Below are 7,516 nucleotides of genomic sequence, written 5' to 3'. Positions count from 1 at the left end.
GTCAGTCACATTTATTTATTTTTACTAAGTATCCCTTCTTATCCACCAATGAACTACAGTCCAAAGATTATGGCCTATTAAATTGAAAGGAAAAAAAAGTGATGACTACTGATTTTACAGATAAAAAACAAATTAATTCACTGCTCCAGGTGACAGGACGGCATGAGAGGCAACATCAAAACCAAGAGCTTTGAAACACAAGTTTTTGTGTGTTCTGCACTATGCCATGAATAAAAAAGAGAATGATAATAGCTAAAAAAGATCTAGAAAGGAAAAAATACAATGCAAATGTAAGCTGAGGGAAGTAGAGGTGCTTTCAAAACACAAGAAGAAACTGGGCCACGGACAACAATTGCAAAAGTCATGGAGCCCTTGCCATCTCCAAAGCATGACACACAGATGCAGCAATCATGTTAACAATATGTATAGTGAAAGTCAAAGTGAAAGTCCCTCAGTCGTGTCCTACTCTTTGCGACCCCATGGACTCCAGGCCAGAATACTGGAGTAGGTAGCCTTTCCTGTCTCCAGGGGATCTTCTCAACCCAGGGATCAAATCCAGGTCTCTTGCATTGCAGGTGAATTCTTTACCAGCTTAGCCACAAGGGAAGCCCAACGATATGCATAGTCAAATAGAAAATATATAAATTAAAGCCATACTTAGAAAAACAAACAGACACACTGGTGGATATTGTGGTAAGAGTAAGCTTAGGAAAAACAGTCCCCCATAATGTTGACGAATGGACTTTGATCTTAGATTTTTATTACAAGATTCAAAAAAGGACCTATTTCCATCATTGGTAATGTATTGTCAATGAAATGAACAAGTTTAAATTATCCTATCCTTCCCTGCTGGCTCAGATGGTAAAAGCGTCTGCCTACAATGCAGGAGACCCAGGTTTGATCCCTGGGTTGGGAAGATCCCCTGGAGAAGGGAATGGCAACTCATTCCAGTATTCTTGCCTGGAAAATTCCATGGACAGAGAAGCCTGGTAGGCTATAGTCCATGGGGTCGCAAAGAGTTGAACACGACAGAGCGACTTCACTTTCTTTATCCTTGATCAAACTGGAGTTGTGTTCCCTGATGGATTTACATACACAATGGTTTGCAACTCACCCACCACCTAGCATGGTGCCTGAGATTCCCACCAGTCACTCCGCCTTAAGCAGTATGCCTCAGAATGCTTTGGAGGAGTAATATATGAATACCAATTTGTGTGTCAGCGTGGGATTTTGAAATTCAAATCAGCTGTCACATTGTTGTAGTGAAAGAAGCTCAGCTTACATAACTGGACAGAACTGGATTTGAAACTTTTCTACTACTTAACTGTTAGTATCCTCTTGAGCAAGGTATTCAACATCTCCTAGATAATGAAAAATATATATGCAAAATGCCTGGTGAACATCTGATGCATGTAGGATCCCAAGAGATGGTCATTTTCTTTTACTCCCTTGGAAGTTCAAAAGATAGTTCTGAAGTAAACCTAAATTTGACTACAGTAAGTAGGCAGATCCTAGCAAGGCAAAATGCGACCTTTCATTTAATAAAATATTTAAATATCTGAATAAGAACCACGTCTTCCTTCTGTTAAAACTGAATAGACAAATTACTGAATTGCTATTGCTATTTTTTCGATATGTCCATACTGCTAAAGTACAAACGGGCATCTGAATATCCCACTGGCCCCACAAATTCAGTGTGTTCAATATGAAATGTAAACTTTTCCAACACGACTTTTTCTTCATAAATTCTCCATGACTCTATGACACCAATAGTCTCAATTCTCTAAATATTCAAATATTACTCCAAATATGTTCAAATATTACTTAAAATAGGCTCACAATGGTTATTATGTGTGGACTGGTGAATGGGGGTATCCCAGAGATCCTAATCCTTTAAATTTGGAAAATGAGAGGCTTTAGGATTGTCATAATGACTGGAAGATGTTCTCAGATTTAGTGAGTGGGAGACAGATGCAGAAATATTTCGATGCTGGGAGATTGCCAATCTTTCCCGTTGAAGAACTATGGGGCCCAAATGTCAATGGAGGCCCCAGTGATACATCATTCCCATTTTCTGTTCTATATTCCTACTTCTGTTGTCCAGGCTCTATATTACCTTGAATTGTAGAATGTTTGTTTCTTGGAAGAAACTTGAAGGTCATGTAGACCAGGAAACTAAGGCCAAAAAAGTTAGTTTTCTGGCCCAAGTTACATAACTACTTGCTTACAAAGCCAAAGTTGACCTCAGATCTGATTGTTACCCCATTAGACATGATTGAGGTTACAATACTATCTTACTGTTTCCCACATTTAAATTAAATCCGCCATTGAATAGAGATGAACCAAATCTTTAAGAACCTCACTTCTAATCCCAAATGATCCTCAGTGTTTTCCCGTTTGCCTATTACGTACATTACTCATCCTGGTCTCTGGACTGTCCATGATCTGGGCCAACCAGGCCACGTGATATTATTTCACCCTGCTTTCTTGCTATTTTCAAGTGACAAACAGCTCTTGATGACTCTCAAACACATATTGGGTATTTATATCTCCCCTCAAACTGTTCCCTTTGCCTAAAATATTCTCCACATGCTCTCTCTGTCAAATCTCCACTGACATTGAATTGTCTCCTTCATGAAGCTTTATAAGGTAAAGCTTTCCCCATCAAGATATGCTCTTTCTTTATCACTTTAATACCTGATAGCTGTTATTGGAATTACTGTGATTTGGCAGGTATTATAGCTATCTGACTTTTTTTCTATCTAAGAACAGAGGCTAATGTGCAAAACTTTATTTATGTAATATTTTACACATGGAAGTTAGTAAAAGTTTGGTAGGTAGATACACAAAAGATCTAGCTTCAAATCTAAGGGGAAAAAAATCAAAAGAGAAAAATCTTTCCATTCTTAACTATTCACCTTAAAAAAAGCTTTAAAGGACTTCTCACCCCTACTTCAGAACTCCTGTTAACATTATAATTGGAATTCACAGGAAATGTATGTCAATTTCAAAGAAAACAGAAGAGAATAACATCATTCCTGTCCTTTCTGCTGCCTTCAATGAAAGTTTCATTTATCTTTGTCATCTAATCTATGCTGTCAGCAGTAAGGATGGAAGCCTCATTAATAAAAATCAGAGATCTTCCACCTTGTACATGAAAACTCCTGAAGTATCCTCAAGACAATTGTACCGCATATTACAACTTAGAGAACTGATAATTCTGAACTGGCATCAACAGTTGATTTATAACTTGGTTATCACCATAATTGAGGAAGGACAAATCTTTGTAAAATTTTTCTAACCCTTCATCACTGTATAACCTGATGCTTAGTTAAATGTAACCTATAAGGCAGAGCTGGGTTTTAGAGTCTAACTGACTACTCACTTCCGAATTAAAGTCTTGGTATATGAAAGTCTGTGTGTGTGTGTGTAATAAATATGAACATATCCTACATATAACTATGTTTTCTTAATGTGTCCTACATGAAAACAAAATTATCACATGATCAATTAGTATCAATGGACCAATATAAATGAGCTGAAAATATATGGCTGTAATATTCAGGTATGAGAAGAGAATCCTCCACCCAAAATATTTTAAAAATATATAATCCAATTTAGAGGAACAGAATTTTAATAACAATCATGAGCTAATTAGTCCAGAATTTTGTGCTAAATTTTTAAGGGTGGAAATCAAGCTTCTGTGTCATATCTAAGTTCATCAATAGTTATTAGAGTCTTTGTACAATGGTGAAACCTTTGATAGTACTGGGCATTATCTCATTTTTATGCACTTGGTTAGATTTTATTTTTTTTTACAAAAAAATTTCTCTAAATTTAGAACAGAATAATTGTTGTAAGGATCAGATAAAAGGTAATTGTTATGTATGCCATACTTGGATCTCTTCTACAAAAATGTATATATCTTCTTTTAAAAAGTTATTCCACAAAACTTAAGAGCTGTGTTATTTCAATATGCAATTAATATTAATTTACCTCCCAAGGCTTGCTCTTTGAACTTGACCTATATAAATGATTATTCATAGTCATGCCATTTTACATGTTATATCATAAGCTATTAGATTGCCTTGTATTGCATTATATTTAAATAGAGTTCTACAGTAAATAGGTGATTTGAAAAATTGTTCAGTACTTCACCAATAGCTTATATTATTTCCTGAAAATTTCTTTTTGTAGAAAAGAGCATGCCATTTCTCTGCTGGATGCTCCATCAAGTTCTTGTTTATTGTAACCAGGAGATGAAATTTCCAAACAAACACTGGTGTTTACGGCACTTGGAGAGGCATGCGGCCTGCCATTCCAGTTTCTGTCAAGCATGTGTCCCACCTGCTTTTTGGCTTTGGCTTAAACAAGTTGGTTGGGCCATAACACAAGTGTGAGAACGCGAGAATGTGAGATGCCACAGGCCAGGTGACATGCCAGTGCTGCAAAGCTGGTACATGGCAGGGCACCATTGTGTACATAAAAAGGCCACATGCCACACCAAAATGTGGCAGCCATGGCTCCCAAATTAGATGAATAATTTCCTTTCCATTATGTTCTCACAAACATGTTGTAAAACAATAAGCCTTGAGCTATACCAAGTCCAAAAGTTCAGGGTTTCAGAAGACTGACAAGTGAATATTTATATTTATTTCTGAGCTGATTGACACATAGAACTTTCTTTAAACCATGCTTATTTATGACTTGAGAAATACTTTTTTTAAGGTAACAGAAATAATTCTCATAGGTATGGGCTTCTGACATGGCCAAATGCTGCAGATCAGCAAATTACACACACACACACACACACACACACACACACACACACACACGTATCTTTTTGCCTAATAAAGCAGGAGAGAATTTAATAGAAGAAATGTCGTAGAATATCATACAATTCCTCTTTTTTTGACTTTCATACTTCTGTATGCTATCACCAGGTCCACACTGCTAATGCAATTGCAGTTGAATTCATTTCAAGTGTTGGCAGAAAAGGATAAGGAAAAAATAATTACACTTTAAAAATTCTGTTGAGTCTAGTGTAAGTTACAGAATTCAAAAATGTGCAATGTCAGGTAAACCAAGGTATTTTCTGAGCTCTGACTCCACTGATGAATAAGTGTGTGAACATAAAAGATGAATAAAATTTCTATATTTTTTATTCATCTTAACAATGGAAGACTCAATCCAAGGCCAAAATACTTTTAAGTTTTAAAGACTTAGTACTGAGGATTTCTTTCTCTTTCTTTGCCACTTTATTAATTTTTAACTGAAGAGTAATTGCTTTACTGAATTTTGTGGTTTTTGTCATACATCGACAAGAATCAGCCATGGGTACAGCCATGTCCTTTCCCTCCTAAACCTCCCTTCCATCTCCCTCCCCATCTCATCCTTCTAGATTGTTACAGAGTCCCTGTTTGAGTTCCCTGAGTCATACAGCAAATTTCCGTTGGCTGTCTGTTCTACATATGGTAGGTAAATTTCCATGTTACTCTCTCCATTCATCTCACCCTCTCCCTTCTCCCCTGCCCCCATGTCCATAGGTCTGTTCTTTATGTCTGTTTCTCCATTGCTGCTCTAGAAATAAATCCATCAGTACTATCTTTCTAGATTCCATATATATGTGTCACTATATAATATTTCGCTCAGTCGTGTCCGACTCTTTGCTACTCCATGGACTGTTGGCTACCAGGCTCTTCAGCAGACAGTCCATGGAGTTTTTCAGGCAAGAGTACTGGAGTGGGTTGCCATTTCCTTCTCCAGGGGATCTTCCCGACCCAGGGATCGACGTGTCTCCAGCATTGCGGGCAGACGCTTTACCATCTGAGCTACAGGGAAGCCAATATAATATTTATATTTCTCTTTCTAACTTACTTCATTCAATATAATAGGCTCCAGGTTTGTCTACCTCATTAGAACTGACTCAAATGCATTCCTTTTTATGGCTGAGTAGTATTACATTGTGTATATGTACCACAGCTTCTTTATCCTTTCATCTGTCGATGGACATCTAGGTTGCTTCCATGTTCTAGCTATTGTAAATAGTACTGCAATGAACATCGGTATACATGTGTTTTTTCAGTTTTGGTTTCCTCAGGGTATGTTCCTAGGAGTGGGATTTCTGGGTCATATGGTGGTTTTACTCCTAGTTTTTTAAGGAATCTCCATACCATCTTCCACAGTGGCTGTATCAATTTACACTCCTACCAGCAATGCAAGCAGGTTCCCTTTTCTCCACATCCTCTCCAGCATTTATTGTTTGTAGTCTTTTTGATGATGGCCATTCTGAATGGTGTGAGATGGTATCTCATTGTAGTTTTGATTTGCATTTCTCTAATAATGAGTGATGTTGAGGATCTTTCCATGTGTTTATTAGCCATAAAGATGTCTTCTTTGGAGGAATGTCTGTTTAGGTCTTTTTCCCACTTTTTTATTGGGTTGTTTATTTTTCTGGTATTGAGTAGTATTGGCTGCTTGTGTATTTTGGAAATTAATTCTTTGTCAGCTGTTTCTTTTGCTATATTTTCTCACATTCTGAGGGTTGTCTTTTCATCTGGTTTGTAACTTCCTTTGCTGTGGCAAAGCTTTTAAGTTTAATTAGGTCCTACTTGTTTGTTTTCTTTTTATTTCCATTACTCTAGGGGTGGGTCATAGAAGATCTTACTTTGATTTATGTCATCAAGTGTTCTGCTTATGTTTTACTCTAAGAATCTTACAGTTTCTGGTCTTACATTTAGGCTTTCAATCCATTTTGAATTTATCTTTTTGTGTGATGCTAGGAAATGTTCTAATATCATTCTTTTGTATGTAGATGTTCAGTTTTCTCAGCACCACTAATTGAAGAGGCTATCTTTGTCTATTTGTATATTCTTCCTTTCTTTGTAAAAAATAAGGTGGGTTTATTTCTGGGCTCTCTATCTTGTTCCATTGGTCTATATTTCTATTTTTGTGCCAGTACGATACTGTTTGATGACTGTAGCTTTGTAGTGTAGTCTGAAGTCAGGAAGGTTGATTCCTCCTGCTCCATTCTCTCTCAACACTGCTTTGGCTATTCAGGGTCTTTTGTGTTTCCATATGAATTGTGAAATTTTTTGCTCTAGTTGTGTAAAAACATGCCATTGATAATTTGATAGAGATTGCATTGAATCTGTAGATTGCATTTGGTAGTATAGTAATTTCAAATATTGATTCTTCCTACCTAGGAACATGGGCTATCTCTCCATCTGTTTACATCATCTTTGATTTCTTTCATCAGTATCTTATTCTTTTCCATATACAGTTATTTTGTCTCCCTAGGTAGGTTTGTTCCTAGATAGCTTATTCTTTTTGTTGCAATAGTGAATGGGATTAATTCCTTAATTTCTCTTTCTGATTTTTCATTGTTAGTACAAAGGAATGGAAGTGATTTCTGTCTATTGACCTTGTATCCTGTGATTTTGCTGAGTTCACTGATTAGCTCTAGCAATTTTCTGATAGTTTCTTTTGGGTTTTCTGTGTCGAGTATGAAGTCATC

The 7,516-nt window shown here is 36.6% G+C and overlaps 1 non-coding gene across 1 annotated transcript; it reads left to right on the top strand.

Annotated features, from left to right (window-relative positions):
* The first annotated feature begins 843 nt into the window (after nucleotides 1-843).
* TRNAC-ACA (transfer RNA cysteine (anticodon ACA)) lies at nucleotides 844-916 on the top strand. The gene has a single exon. It is a non-coding gene; the product is annotated as a tRNA-Cys (tRNA).
* The last annotated feature ends 6,600 nt before the right edge of the window (nucleotides 917-7,516 follow it).

The sequence above is a fragment of the Moschus berezovskii genome, chromosome 16 (genome assembly GCF_049115385.1).
Source record: "Moschus berezovskii isolate FMDL1 chromosome 16, NW_MosBer_1.0, whole genome shotgun sequence".
NCBI lineage: Eukaryota > Metazoa > Chordata > Mammalia > Artiodactyla > Moschidae > Moschus > Moschus berezovskii.
Note: the sequence above shows the minus strand (reverse complement) of the source record. Positions and strands in the feature narration are given on the sequence as shown.